Below are 15,069 nucleotides of genomic sequence, written 5' to 3'. Positions count from 1 at the left end.
TTTTTCAAACACTTCAACATGCGTGAAAAATAATCACTAAACACACATAAAAACATTTATATAGGGACACACATTTTTTTCCTTTTGCCTCAAACTTGGTGGTGTGGCATCCTACTTTTAATATTTTGGGAGGTGGCTTGGAGAGCTTCAGCTTTGTGCCTAGCGGCAGCTTCTACAGAAAGAGACCAAGATGAACACAGAGCCTGAGAGGAAGTTTGGCGTGGTGGCAGTCGGCGTTGGCAGAGCCGGCTCCGTACGGATCTGGGACCTGCGGAATCCACACGCTTCCTCAGCGTTCCTGAACCTGATTGGCTTCGTGTCCCGACGAGAGCTGGGGAGCATTGACGAGGTGCCGCAAATTTCTCTGGAAGATGCTCTTTCCAGTCAAGAGGTCGAGGTTGCTTTTATCTGCAGTGAGAGCACTAGCCACGAGGACTACATCAGGCAATTCCTGAATGCTGGAAAGCATGTCCTTGTGGAATACCCCATGACACCGTCTTGGGTGGCAGCTAAGGACCTGTGGGAGTTGGCCGAGCAGAAAGGGAAAGTCTTGCATGAGGAGCATGTTGAACTCTTGATGGAGGAGTTTGCATTCCTGAAGAAAGAAGTGGTGGGGAAGGACCTGCTGAAAGGGTCTCTCCTCTTCACAGCTGCCCCATTGGAAGAAGAGCGGTTTGGCTTCCCTGCATTCAGTGGCATCTCTCGCCTGACCTGGCTGGTCTGCCTCTTCGGGGAGCTTTCTCTCGTGTTGGCCACTTTGGAAGAGTGAAAGGAAGACCAGTATGTGAAGATGACAGTGCGCTTGGAGACAGAGAACAAAAGCCCGCTGACCTGGACTGAAGAGAAAACACCTGGCCTAAAGCGACGTTTAAGCTTCCATTTCAGATCTGGGTCCCCGGAGAATATGCATCAATAAGAATATTTTCCTGAAAGATCAGAATATATTTGTCCAGAAACTCCTGGGCCAGTTCTCGGAAGAGGAGCTGGCTGCCGAGAAGAAACGCATCCTGCACTGCCTGTGGCTCGCAGGAGAGATCCAGAAACACTGCTGCTCAAAGCAGTGAAGGGAAGGGGCAGTGCTGCTCTGCTCAGCAAAACCGGAGCCTGATCTTTATCGAGAGTTGACCTTTCTCTCTATTCTTACCATTAAACATGTCTTGGGTAAAAAAATAAATAAAAATAAAATTTTGATATTTTCTTTCTCATGATATTTTAGCTTTGGTGTTGACTTCTTAAATATTATTTTAATGATATTCATCTTGATTATATTCAGCTATAAAGCCAGGAATCTTCCAGAAGGTTAAGTTCTGAGAAAAAAGAGCTAGAGGAAGAAAAGGCAACTCATTCAGAACTGTCAATCTATAAATTATTTTGTTACCATAATTTTTAAATTAGATTCATATCTTTTATAATTTTATTTATTTATTCATTTTTGGCTGTGCTGAGTTTTCATTGCTGCATGGGATTCTTCTGTAGCTGTGGCAACCACAGGCTGCTCTCTCATAGTGGGAGGGCTTCTCATTGTGGGGGCTTCTCTTTGTGGACCATGGACTCTAGAGAGAGAGCTTCAGTAGCTGCAGTATCAGGGTGCAGTAGCTGCAGCTCCTAGGCTCCAGAGAACAGGCTCAATAGTTGAGAAAAACCGGCTTAGTTGCTCTACGGCATGAGGAATCTTCCTGGATGGGGGATCAAACCCATGTCTCCTGTACTGGCAGGCAGACTCTCCACTGCTGAGCCACCAGGACAGCCCCGAGCTTTGTTTTCAGTGGGAAGATGTTCAATATTCTGTTCACAGGGATGTAAACTGCATGAATGCTGAGCTATAAAATGTCTGTCACATGGTAGTAAATATCTGGTGAATGAAGGAGTACACTCCCAAGAAGGCAATATGTCCTCCATTTGGACAAAGAGTGTGAGAATGCTTCCAAAAGTCACAGATTAAAGAAAAGATCAAATTACTGGCTCACGTAAGTTTTATAAAGCAACTTGGAGTAATTCCCTGATGGTCCAGTGGTTAGAACTCGGCATTCTCACTGCCAGGGTCCCAAGTTTGATCCCTAGTCAGGGAACTAAGATCCCACACGCCACATGGCATGACCTAAAAAAAAGTAAGTCTCACACTCAAAATACTCTGGGAACCAAGGACCTAGCAGAAGAAAGTCAGACTGCAAGCTTCATACGGAAATCTTTTATCATTGCATTTTCTGTTGGGTACTTCATAAATATTTGTTGAAACAATAATATGAAATAGTCAAGATTGCAAATGGCCTTCAAGCTGTTCCAGAAATCAAAATGAGAAATTGAGAGACAGCAAATTCTCATGAGGCTGTGTGAATAGACAAAATCAGGCCAAATATGAAGAAATATTAGAGAAAATTTATTCCAATTATTTAGAATAATGGGTTCTAATCTGAACTGTTCAATAAAAAGTCATCAGCTAACACTGTTCCCTTAAGACCCCACATTGCATGTTTCATTACAAAAGGCCATAGAAACAGTGGGTGTTAACCAGAAAGCACACTGAAAACAAGATAAAATTTATGATCTTGCCTTTATTCAAAACCACTCAGGGTCCACAACTAGATATGCTGTGCAGTTTGGGTTCCCCACTCCATAAGGAAGACATATCAGGGTTGGGAGAGGTCCTGAGAAATGAGATCATAGTTATGAACTAGATGGAAGGGAATCAGTGATTCTGATACTTCTATACACATACACTAGAATTTCACCATTAAATACATGGATAACAATGGTGAGAGCCAACTTTCTCATAGTTGGAATGGGACTTATAGATAAGCAAGAGGAGGAAGCTAGAATACCCCATGTGGTAATGGAATACTTAGAGATAAACATATAGCCTTGGATGTGAACATTAAAAAAGAAAAGCTAAAAAGCATCCATCTCAAAAAAACATTAAAGAACAATAAAATAATGGAAAGAAAGTAAGAGAATTATGAAACAGAAGCTCTACATAGACAGGATCAACAAAGGCAAAAGATAATGGAATCATCAAGAAAGTGAAAGGACAACACAAAAACCAGGAGAAGATGTTTGCAAATTATGTATGTAATAAGGATCAGATATCACAATTTTTAAAACTCTTAAAAGTCAATAACAAAACAAAGGAATTAGGATGGTAAAGGAGTCCATATACCCAACTGATGCAGAGTTCCAGAGAACAGCAAGGAGAGATAAGAAAGCCTTCTTAAGTGAACAATGCCAAGTAATAGAGGAAAACAATAGAATGGGACAGACTATCCAATTAAAATAAATAAATTAATTTAAAAAAAAAAGAATGGGACAGACAGCAATCTCTTCAAGAAAACTGGAGATATCAAGGGAACATTTCATGCAAGGATAGACACAATAAAGGACAGAAATGGTAAGGACTTAACAACAGCAGAAGAGATTAAGGAAAGGTGGCAAAAATACACAAAAGAACTATACAAAAAAGATCTTAATGACCCAGATAACCATGACAATATGGTCACTCACCTAGAGCCAGACTTCCTGGAATGTGAAGTTAAGTGGGTCTTAGGAAGCATTACTACCAACAAAGCTAATGGAGGTGATAGAATTCTAGCTAACCTATTTAAAACCCTAAAAGATGATGCTGTTAAAGTGCTGCACTCAATATGTTAGCAAATTTGGAGAACTCAGCAGTGGTCACAGGACTGGAAACAATCAGTTTTCATTTCAATCCCAAAGAAAGGCAATGCCCAAGGATGTTCAAGTGAAAGTGAAAGTCACTCAGTCAGGACTATACAGTCCATGGAATTCTCCAGGCCAGAATACTAGAGTGGGTAGCCTTTCCTTTTTCAGCGGATATTCAAACCCAGGTCTCCCACATTGCAGGCAGATTCTTTACCAGCTGAGCCACAAGGGAAGCCCAATAATGTTCAAACTACTGTACAATTGCGCTCATTTCACATGCTACCAAGGTAATGCTTAAAATCCTTCAAGCTAGGCTTCAACAGTACGTGAACTAAGAACTTCCAGATGAACAAGCTAGGTTTTGAAGAGGCAGAGGAACCAGAGATCAAATTGCCAACATTCATTGAAGCATAGAGAAAGCAAGAGAATTCCAGAAAAACATCTCCTTCTGCTACATTGACTATGCTAAAGCCTTTGACTATGTGGATCACGAAAAACTGGAAAATTTTCAAAGAGATGGGAATACCAGACCACCTTTCTCAGGAGACCACTGAGAAACCTGTATGCAGGTCAAGATGCAACAGTTAGAACTAGACATGGAACAGCTGACTGGTTCAAAATGGGGAAAGCAGTACGACAAGGCTGTATATTGTCAACCTGATTTTTTAACTTATATGCAGAGTACATCATGCAAAATGCTAGGCTGGATGAATCACAAGTTGGAATCAAGTTTGCTAGGAGAAATATGAACTAACATCATATATGCAGATGATGGCAGAAAGCATAGGAACTCTAATGACAGAAAGCAAAGAGAAACTAAAGAGCCTCTTGATGAAGGTGAAAAAGGAGAGTGAAAAGGCTGGCTTAAAACTCAATATTAAACACTAAGACCATGGCATCCAGTCCCATCACTTCATGGCAAATAGATGGAGAAAAATTGGAAGCAGTGACAGATTTTATTTTCTTGGGTTTCAAAATCACTGTGGATGGTGATTGCAGCCATGAAATTAAAAAAACACTTGCTCCTTGGAAGGAAAACTATGAAAAAGCTTTACAGCATATTGAAAAGCAGACATATCACTTTGCAAACAAAGGTCCATATAGTCAAAGCTATGATTTTTCCAGTAGTCATGTATGGATGTGAGAACTCAACCATAAAGAAGGCTGAGTCTCGAAGAATTGGTGTCCTGAAATTGCAGAGATGGAGAAGATGCTTGAGAGTCTCTTAGACTGCAAGGGGATCAAACCAGTCAATCCTAAAGGAAATCAACCCTGAATATTCATTGGAAGGACTGATTCTGAAGCTGAAGTTCCAATGCTTTGGCCACCTGATGCAAAGAGACAACTCACTAGAAAAGATCTTGATGCTGAGAAAGACTGAAGGCAAAAGGAGAAGATGGTGGCAGAGGATGATATAGTTAGATAGCATCACTGACTCAATGGATCTGAATTTGAAAAAAACCCCAGGAGATAGTAGAAGGATGGGGAAGCCTGGAAAGCTGCAGTCCATGGTGTTGCGAAGAGTCAGACATGACTTAGCAACTCAACAACAACAAAGGATTTGAACAGACATTTCTGCAAAGAAGATATATGAATGATCAGTAGCATTCATGAACAGAAGCGCCACACCATTAGTCAAGATGTGCTTAGTCACTCAGTCCTGTCTGACTTGGCGACACCATGGACTGTAGCCTACTAGGCTCCTCTGTCCATGGGAATTCTCCAAGCAAGAATACTGCAGTGGGTTGCCATGCCCTACTCCAGGGGATCTTCCCAACTCAGAGATTCAACCCAGGTCTCCTGCATTGCCAGCAAATTGTTTACCGGCTGAACTGGCAAATTCTTTGCTGGCTGAGCCAATAGGGAAGGCCATTAGTCAAGAGGCAGATGCAAATCAAAACTATGATGAGTTAACATTTCACATCCATTAGGATGCCTATTATAAATATAGGCAGTAATAGGGCTTCCCTGGTGGCTAAGACAGTAAAGCATCTGCCTGCAGTGTGGGAGACCTGGGTTCGATCCCTGGATTGGGAAGATCCCCTGGAGAAGGAAATGGCAACCCACTCCAGTACTCTTGCCTGGAAAATTCTGTGGACTGAGGAGCCTGGTAGGCTACAGTCCATGGGGTTGCAAAGATTTGGACACGACTAAGCAACTTCACTTCACTTCACTTCAGGTAAGTAATAAGTGCTGGTGAAGATACAGAAAAACAGGAGGCAACATCTTTTGCTGGGTGAAACTTTTGAAAACAGTTTTGCAGACTGTCAACACGTTAAACATATAGTGTTCGTAGGATCCAACAGTTCAACTTCCCTAGCTCTCTGCCCCAAAGAATTGAAAACATGTCCACATAAAAACTTGTACGTGAAAGTTCAGTTCATAAATAACTGAATAATAAAGTTAAGTAATAAAAACTGAATAATAAAGTTCAGTTCAGAAAGTTCAGAAATAACCAAAATATGAAACAACTCAAATTCCATCAACTGGTTAGTGAATAAATAAAATATGCATGTCTACACAGTGGAATACAGTTGACCCTTGAACAATGTGAGGGTTAGAGGTGCTGACACTCTGAGCAGTTAAAAGTCTGCACGTAACTACAGTCCACCTTCCACACCCACAGGTCCACAGCCACAGATTCAACCAACCATGGAGCATTAGTACTATACGTACTATTTAAAAAATCTGCGTATAAGTAGACTAGAGCAGTTCAAATCTACATTGTTCAAGGATCAACTGTACCACTAGGTAATAAAAAAGGAGTGAAGTAGTGATACTTGCTACACCAGAAATAAACCTAAAAAAAATCTTGCTAAGTGAAAAAACCAGACATAAAAACCACATATCATATAATTCCATTTACAGTAAATGTCCAGAATGTGCATATCTATAGATATGAAGTAGACTGATGGTTAGCAAATATGGGTACATATGTGAATGGGAAATGGGAAGAGGCTGATAACTGGGCATCCTTTTGGGTGAGTGATGGAGAGTCGAAAATTAGATTGTGGAAAATAGCTGCACAACTCTACCAGTATACTAAAGATCACTGACTGTATAATTATATCAGGCCAATTTCATGGTACTGAAGTGAAGTGTCAGTTGCCCAGTCATGTCTGACTCTTTGCAACCCCATGGATTGTAGCCCAGCAGGCTCCTTTGTCCATGGAATTCTCTAGGCAAGAATACTGAGGGTATTTCCCTCAGTGGAAATGGCTAGAGGGTAGCCATTTCCCTCTCAAGGGGATCTTCCAGAGCCAGGGACTGAACCTGGGTCTCCTGCATTGCAGGCAGATTCTTTACTGTCTGAGCCACCAGGGAAGGCCCATTTACTTAAATCATATATCAATAAAGCTATCGATATAGCTTTAGACATGAGTGTGCACATGTCTACTGTGCATAGACAGTTACATAAAATTTTATTCCATACATACATTTGCGTAGCTACCACTAAAATCAAGACATTTGACTCTTCCATCAAGACCAAGGAACTTGCTGGATATAACTCCCAAGGACTGACCTTTACAGTCTGGCAATCTCTGCTTTGTCCTCTACCCTTATAATGTAATCATTTCACAAATGATACATAAATGGAACCCTACAGCATTAAACTGACTTTTAGACTCTCCAGTTCCCTCCCATAAAAAATTACAGCTCAGCCTTGAATGCTCTCCAGCTAGTTCTCTCTCACCACCTGTTTACAGCTGGACATACTTTCGGTGGTGCTAGTTTCTACACACCTCACAGCTTATTAGTTTTCATACGACATTTCTGACCATTCTTATATTTCCATTGTAGACTCATCTTTCCTTTGTCTACCTGGTCATGAAACATGGTAGCTCCTAAAACATGGTAGCTTCTTTTCTTTTTTAAATTTATTTTTGGCTGTGCTGGGCCTTCACTGCAGCGAGCAGGGGCTGCTCTCTAGCTGCGGTGTGTGGGCTTCTCACTACAGTGACTTCTCTTGTTGCAAAGCACGAGCTCTAGGCTTCAATAGTGGTGGCACTCAGGCTTAGTTGCTCCAAGACATGTGGAATCTTCCTGGATCAGGGGTCAAACCACCGGACTTTAACCACTGGACCACCAGTAAAATCCAAGGCTCAGTTCTGCACCTTCCTCATCTAACATTTTACCCCTAAGGGACCATCCACCCATGATTCCAGAACACAATGACTCTCATATGAGCAGACCTGATCCAGGAAGCTGTATCTGTAGAACTAACTGCCTTTTACACATATTCATTAGGATGTCCTAAAGACACCTGAAACGGAGTGTGTCCAAAATCCAATTCAACACATCTCATCTATCCCCAAACCTTCAAAGGTCCACCACGACACCCCCATTACCTTTGACACCACCCTTTCTCTCACTACCCCATATTCAATTCAAGTCTCTCACTTTTACCCTTTAAGGCTATCTCACAACCATCCCGTTCTATCCCTGATCCAGCTACCACCGTCTCCCTCTGGACTACTGTCAGGGCCCCTTAAAGGGTCACCCTACATTCACTCTCTGTTCTTTCCGCTATGGTCAGAATGACATATTTAAAATGAAAATTTCAAAAGAGCCTCATCCTGCGAATCCTTCTCCCACCTCTTGAAAATGCATCATATCCTCCCATTGCTCCTAGGAGAAAGAACAAAATTCCTAAAACAGCCTGAGAGGTGATGCACAGGGACCCCAATCACTTCCTCCAGCTCCGTTTGAATTATGTTTTTTCTTCTAATATCATTTCCTCAAAGTACTGGCTGATACCTAGACTATACTTCCTGAGGCCTTCTTCACGGATTTAACTCCTTATTCTTTTGATCGCAGTTCAGTCATCATCTCCACTGGGAAGTCTCCCCCAAAGAAGGTCAAATCCTACTGTTATACACACAGCACTATGTATCTTTCTTTCATGTGACTTATCAAACTTATAATTTCATGTTTAATTATGAGATTAACTAATATCTGTATGCCCCCAAATTAGGTGACAGTCACAGGAAGGAAGGAACTCAACCTGTGTGAGTTTGCCTTGCACCCCTAGAGTCTACCACACATGAGGATTCCAATGAATATTATTTGTCAAAATAACAAATTAATATCCCAATTACTGGCTCACAGTGATTCCTAGAAAACCTTATTTTTTTTAATAACCTGGAACTTACACATACCATTATGCTTAGAATATCTTTAGAATGGGTTCATATTTTCTTAGGAACTAGCATGTACCCAAATATAACACTGGCATTTTAAAAATTAACTATCCTACAGACAGTGTGCCCATTATGAGTAGGTGGCAATAAAGTTTATGCGGATTACAGTTGATATTTCCATACAGAATCAAGTTGTAAAAGGCAATTAAGTTCTACTCCAGCTCACGAAATCCTGTCTATACCCTGAATATTCAGCATTTTATTCTTAGGAGCTATGAAACAGAGTGTCCTTTTGAGCCATGATATCAGGGTACATTTTAGTCCAGAGCACCCTACAACTCCAAATCTTGAGTCCTCCATACTCTTTCACCTCTGAATCCTTAGTATTTCTTTCAGTGCTAAAGCTTTCTGAGGACCGGGCAAAGCAGTAGGTAAGATAGCTAGGTAAGATACTAGCGGAAGGAAAATTCCAAAGACAAGATCGACTGGCAGCCAGAGGGGAAAATAAGGGCAATCTACAGAAAAGGAGATGTCATCAGAGATGGGGCTGGGTGAAGTGGACAGGGCTTGGAGAGAGGGCGCCCTGGCAGATGACCATCCAGGGCAAGCAGGGTGTGGGCAAGGCAAGCTCGATACCTAAATAACTGGGCATTCTGTGAATTAGATGTTCCTGGGATGGTGCATACTATATCCACAGAAATGGTCTTAACATCATGAACTTTACCCCACCCTCACCCCCAACCACGAGCTCTCAGTTCTTGTACCTTTTCATCAGACAAAGACAAACTATCAAAATTATCAATCCTAAATTCAGTAGGAAAACAATTTTAAATTGTACCTTTGTTCCAGTCCAGGTAGAAAGGGGCCAAACAGCTCCTTAGAGAAAGAAGAAACAGTGAGATTGAAATCTTCTTTTGAATGATGTTTAGAATTTCTACAGTAGCTGCAGTTTGGAAATAATTTGCTTAGGAACAGACTTGATTTGATTTCTTCGGAGCCAGAAAACCTTTTCTAAAGCAATTATGAGAGCACAGCTGGCCAGTCAAACTTCTGGAAGTATGAGCACTCAGCAGATGTGAAATTCAACTGTCATGTTAATATATCTGCCATTATCTCTGTTACTCTTTTGGTCCCACCCATAGAGCTTAGTTTCCATAAACTCCTCATTCCTTGCCAACACCAGGATGTGAAATGTGAGTGCGTGTCAAGCAGAGGGTGGGGATGGGCAGGTATGCTTTATACACCTATCAGTGGGGTGAAGAAAGGAAACGCATTGAAGAAGAATTAATATCCCTACCCAAACTTCCTTAACTCTTTTGAAAGTGAATCAGCCCATCTCATATGCACAAAGTTTTCTTTTGTTTTAATATTTATTTGGCTGGACCAAGCCCTCCTTGAGGCATACAGGATCTTCACTTATGACATACAGGATCTTCACTTGTGGCATGTGAATTCTTAGTTGCAACATGTGGGATCTAGTTTCCTGACCAGGATTGAACCTGGGCCCCCTGCATTGGGAGTGTGGAGTTGTAGCCAATGGACCACCAGGGAAGTCCCCACGATGTATTTTTAATGCAATAAGAATAACTGCTTCATTAGAAATGGAAAGGTTCTGTATAGAATATTTCCCATTAGGATGTAGACAGCAGAAGGTTGGTATAGAGTGCAGAGGGTATAGAGTGTAGAGTGAAGTCCCTATACTCCTCTGTATAGAGTGCTTACAATGATGTATAATGACGTCTTCCCTTCTCCTAGCAACCAAGAGTGTCATGAGCAGGAGCCTGCTTTCGTAGATAACCCTGTGGTTTCAGGGGCTTCCCTGGTGGCTCAGACAACAAAGAATCCACCTGCAATGCGAGGGACCTGGGTTTGATCCCTGGTTGGGAAGATCCCCTGGAGAAGCAAATGGCTACCCATGCCAGTATTCTTGCCTGGAGAATTCCCTGGACAGAGGAGCCTGGCAGGCTACAGTCCATGAAGTCTCAGAGTTGGAAACTACTGAGTGATTTTCATTTTCTCTTTTTGTGGTTTCAGGGGGCTTCCCAGGGGGCGCTAGTGGTAAAGAGCCCACCTGCCAATGCGGGAGACATAGAGAAGTAGGTTTGATTCCTGGATCAGGAAGATCCCCTGGAGAAGGGCATGGCAACCCACTCCAGTATTCTCGTTTGGAGAATCTCATGGACAGAGAAGGCTGGCAAGCTATAGTCCATAGGGTCACAACGTCAGACACAACTGAAGCCACTTAACATAACAGCCCTTCCCTTAGAGCCCCAACCAGTGTCAATTTGGGGTCCTATCCTGGATCTCCTGAGAAATTTGTGGTTCTCTTCTTGGTTCTGCTGCTGCTGCTGCTGCTAAGTCGCTTCAGTTGTGTCCGACTCTGTGCGACGCCAGAAATGGCAGCCTACCAGGCTCTTCTGTCCCTGGGATTCTCCAGGCAAGAACACTGGAGTGGGTTGCCATTTCCTTCTCCAATGCATGAGAGTGAAAAGTGAAAGTGAACTTGCTCAGTCGTCTCTGACTTCGCGATCCCATGGACTGCAGCCCACCAGGCTCCTCCATCCATGGGATTTTCCAAGCAAGAATACTGGAGTGGGGTGCCATTGCCTTCTCCGCTTCTTGGTTCACTGCCCTTTATTTGACAAATATCCTGTCCGTTGGCTGATTATTATTCCATCTCTAGTAAATAGGCTTTTTGTGGTTCTTTGAGTGAGTGAATGGTTCTTTAAACAAGTACAAAAAAAATGAAGGACACCCTGACGTTTTGTCTGCCCATCAAGTTTTTTGTTGTTTTGTTGTTGTTGTTTAAAAGTTTTAATTTTATATTGTAGTATAGCAGATTATGAATGTTGTGATAATTTCAGGTGGACAGCAAAGTGACTCAGCCATACATATGCATGTATTCATTCTCCTCCATCTTCTCTCCCATCTGGGCTGCCACATAACATTGAGCAGAGTTCCCTGTACTATACAGTAGGACCCTGGTGGTTATCCGTTTTAAACATAGCAGAGTATACATGTCAATCCCAACTCCCTATCTCTTCCTCCCATTCTTCCCAGCCCTCCCTCATTGCCCGGTAGCCGTTAATTCATTCCCTAAGTCTGTGAGTCTGTTTTGTAAATAAGTTCATTTGTATCATTTCTTTTTAAGTTCTGCATGTAAGGAATGTCATACAATATTTCTCCTTCTCTTTCTGACTTCACTCAGCGTGACAATCTGTAGGTTCACTGTAGGCGTGCATGCTAAGTCACTTCAGTCCTGTCTGACTCTTTGCAATTCTAAGGACTGCACCCTGCCAGGCTTCCCTGTCCATGGGATTCTCCAGGCAAGAATACTGGAGTGGGTTGCCACGCTCTCCTCCAGGGGATCTTCCCAACCCAGAGATCAAACCCACATTTCTTATGTCTCCTGCTTTGGCAGAGGGTTCTTTATCACTAGGGCCATCTAGGAAGCCCACATGTTGCTGCAAATGGCATTGTTTAATCCTTCTTAATGACTAATATTCCATTGTGTGTGTATATATATATGTGTGTGAAAGTGAAAAATGAAAGTGGCTCAGTCGTGTCTGACTCCATGGGCTATACAGTACATGGAATTCTCTGGGACAGAATACTGGAGTGGGTAGCCTTTCCCTTCTCCAGGAGATCTTCCCAACCTAGGGATCGAACCCAGGTCTCCCGCATTGCAGGCAGATTCTTTACCAGTTGGGCCACTAGGGAAGCCCAGGAATACTGGAGTAGGTAGCCTATCCCACTGCATATATACCTCTTCTTTATCCATTCCTCTGTCAATGCTTCTCATCTTGTTTTAAAAACTCATATTATATCCTTCTCCTTCACAAAAATCACCTACTTCACTTCTCACAGATTTATATTTTCTTCTGAATTCCTAAGGAATTCTGTACCTCACAATTTGAACTTTTGAAAAGAGTAATACAAGTTCTCTAAATATTTCCTTTGTGTTGGTCTTGTCTATTAGACTGTAAGCTAATGGAGCATGGAGAATGTGACTTAGGACTTGTATTCGAAGCAGTGCTTACAATAATGTATAAGCAAACTTAATAGCAAATTCCCTGTAAAGTAGCAAGAGGCTAGTTTTAACCACACCTCTTCTAGTTGGAGAAATGTCTCTTAATTGGACAAAGGAAGAAAGGGCTTCTATATAAGGCAATTCTTTTCGTTAACACCTCATCCTGAAAGTAGTATTTTCTTTCCCAAATCAAGAAGGTCTCTCAAATTCTTTCTTCTCTTGTTCTAGAAGACATCACTTTTTGAACTGAGATATAACTTATAGTAAGATGCACTAATCTTGAATGTACATAAGTATATACCCATGTAACAACATCCACATCAAGGTATAGAACATTTCTAGTACTCCAGCAAACTCTACTCAATTCTAGTACTCTAGTACTGCAGTCAATACCCATTCGAACAGTAACCACTCTTCTAACCTCTATCACCATAGGTTAGTTGTGCCTACTATTACCTTTTATACAAATGGAATCAATAGTCATATATCTGACCTTTTCTCCCACCATTATGACTATAAGTTTTATCCATATTGTTATACACAGCAGTGGAGCGTTCCTTTTCCTTGCTGTATAGTATTTCATTGTATAAATACACTACATTTTCTTTATCCTATTATTGTTAGATACTTGGATTGCTTCTTGTCTTGGCTATTTGGGTAAATATGCTATAAACATTCTTGTGCATACCTTTAGTGTACATAAGCACTCATCTCTGGAGTGGCATTTCTGGATCAAATGGTACATATACATTAAATTTTGGTAGACACTATCAACCAAAATTTCCCAACGAAGCTGTAGCAATTTACACTCCTAGTAGCAAATGCAAAAGAATCCCTGTTGCACTATCACAGCTTTTTGCAGCAGACATTTTTGCACTGTTTTTTAGTGTGTGATTAGACAATCGGACATTGCCGGTTGCACACTAAGCAAGTATGAACCCTTGTGATCGGTTTATAAGCCCTAAGATAACCATATGGACAACTCAAGTCAGCTGGCACCAGAGGTATAATATAAGGAATAGATGCATCAGGTAAACAAAAGAGGACAGAAGGTAATGAGTCTGTTATGTACTCCTGGCCACGAGTGATTCAGATATCTGAGAGAAGAGCAATAGCTAGTTTATGTTATAACAGCACCCTCTAGGGTTCATGTGTTATTGCTGGAGGTTGTATGGTTGTATATTTATTATATGCTTAATAAATTCTATATAAGCCTCACTTACGGAAAGGAAGCGGGAAACCACCAGAAGAAACTGAAGCAGGACATGCAGTTGCTGAGGGAAACCGCACCAACGGCCAAGAGGAAGTCAGACTCCGGCTTAGAAATAAGAGAAATCAAGAATGGTGGGGGAAAGTCAGCCATCAGGAAAAAAACAACAAATCGAGCAATTAGAGCCAAGACATCTCTCCCCAAGATGGATTTTGTAAAAGAAACAAGGACTTACACCCTTTTCATTAGTATGTTGAGGCACAAAATTGTCAGTTTCATAGCAGTGTCAACTTAAAAAATATTCACAGCCTCAACGTCGAGAGTTAGACTCTCTTCAGTGAGAATATTTAGGATTTCAAGCCCAGGAGGCAGCATCTCAAGTAAACCCTAAGAGAACTGCTCTGAGGAAGTGATGGGGGAATCAGATTATACAAAAGCTTTGCAACAAAGGTGTGGTAGTCTGAACACCGAAAGATATTGTTAATTAAAGGAAAACCAAATATCTCAAGTTGAGGAATTTAGCACTTTTCTATGTATGGGAAGGTACAAGAGTCTGGGCTTACTGAAATCATTCTTCTGATATGTACCTCACCCATCTGAGCCAGTATCCTGTGTTTCCATATTCTGAGTTTCCTCAGGGCTCACTGTAGAGTGTGGTTGCAGTCTGATGGCTGCTAAATGGCAGATATTCTTTCCTTCCTGAGTTTCCACAGGGCTCACCAGCTCACCATCAGTGGTGGCTACTATGGCTAATGACGGTAACATCCTATGTTGCATACATCATCAGGAACCTGAATTCAATCCACTGAATATTCTTAAGGAGAGAACAGATTTGTTGTATTGTATTGTATTATTCAGTCACTAAGTCATGACTGAATGTTCAATGACTGAACGACGACAAAAATTTAGTCAATAAGTCATATCTGACTCTCTGCAACCCCATGGACTGCAGCACAGCAGGCTCCTCTGTCCTCCACTATCTCTTGGAGTTTGCTTAAATTCCTATCCATTGAGTCAGGTATGCTATCTAACCA

At 41.6% G+C, this 15,069-nt stretch overlaps 1 protein-coding gene and 1 pseudogene across 6 annotated transcripts in view; one reads left to right on the top strand and one right to left on the bottom strand.

Annotated features, from left to right (window-relative positions):
- The window catches only part of LOC138425582 (cytidine monophosphate-N-acetylneuraminic acid hydroxylase), a 301,978-nt gene that overhangs the window by 51,673 nt on the left and 235,236 nt on the right, over positions 1-15,069 (bottom strand). For 3 of the 6 annotated variants that reach the window (XM_069563627.1, XM_069563631.1, XM_069563628.1), the window contains one exon: positions 9,634-9,671. The exons of 2 other annotated variants lie outside the window; for them this stretch is intronic. The gene's annotated coding sequence lies outside the window, so the exon portion shown is untranslated. Of the gene's footprint in view, positions 1-9,633; positions 9,672-14,048; positions 14,144-15,069 lie in introns of all 6 variants that reach the window. One more of the 6 variants, XM_069563629.1, reaches the window with a different exon arrangement.
- LOC138425621 (biliverdin reductase A pseudogene) lies at positions 173-1,135 on the top strand (annotated as a pseudogene).

Source organism: Ovis canadensis, chromosome 20 (assembly GCF_042477335.2).
Source record: "Ovis canadensis isolate MfBH-ARS-UI-01 breed Bighorn chromosome 20, ARS-UI_OviCan_v2, whole genome shotgun sequence".
NCBI lineage: Eukaryota > Metazoa > Chordata > Mammalia > Artiodactyla > Bovidae > Ovis > Ovis canadensis.
Note: the sequence above shows the minus strand (reverse complement) of the source record. Positions and strands in the feature narration are given on the sequence as shown.